Below are 738 nucleotides of genomic sequence, written 5' to 3'. Positions count from 1 at the left end.
TCAGTATATGGAGACTCATTCAGCTCCTGTCTTAATCACCTAGCACTTGTCCTGAAAAGATGCCAAGAGACTAACCTAGTTATAAACTGGGAGAAATGTCACTTTATGGTGACTGAAGGAATTGTCCTTGGGCATAAAATTTCAAGCAGGGGAATAGAGGTGGATAAGGCAAAGGTAGAAGTAATTGAAAAATTACCACCACCTGCCAATGTTAAGGCAATCAGAAGCTTTCTGGGGCATGCAGGATTTTATAGAAGGTTTATAAAGGATTTTTCGAAAATTGCAAAACCTTTGAGTAACCTGCTAGCTGCTGACACACCATTTGTGTTTGACACACAGTGTCAGCAGGCGTTTGAGACACTGAAAGCTAAGCTGGTCACAGCACCAGTCATCTCTGCACCAGATTGGACATTGCCATTTGAATTAATGTGTGATGCCAGTGATCATGCCATTGGTGCAGTGTTGGGACAGAGGCATAATAAACTTTTGCACGTCATTTATTATGCCAGCCGTGTTCTAAATGACGCACAGAAGAATTACACAACCACAGAAAAAGAATTACTTGCAGTGGTCTATGCCATTGACAAGTTTAGATCCTATCTAGTGGGATCCAAAGTAGTTGTGTACACTGACCATGCTGCTCTTAAATACTTACTCACAAAGCAGGATTCAAAACCCAGGCTTATCAGATGGGTGTTGCTTCTGCAAGAGTTTGATATAGAAATAAGAGACAGAAAA

Source organism: Arachis duranensis, chromosome 8 (genome assembly GCF_000817695.3).
Source record: "Arachis duranensis cultivar V14167 chromosome 8, aradu.V14167.gnm2.J7QH, whole genome shotgun sequence".
Taxonomy (NCBI): domain Eukaryota; kingdom Viridiplantae; phylum Streptophyta; class Magnoliopsida; order Fabales; family Fabaceae; genus Arachis; species Arachis duranensis.
The sequence above is the reverse complement of the archived record's forward strand: the minus strand, read 5'-3'. Positions refer to the sequence as shown.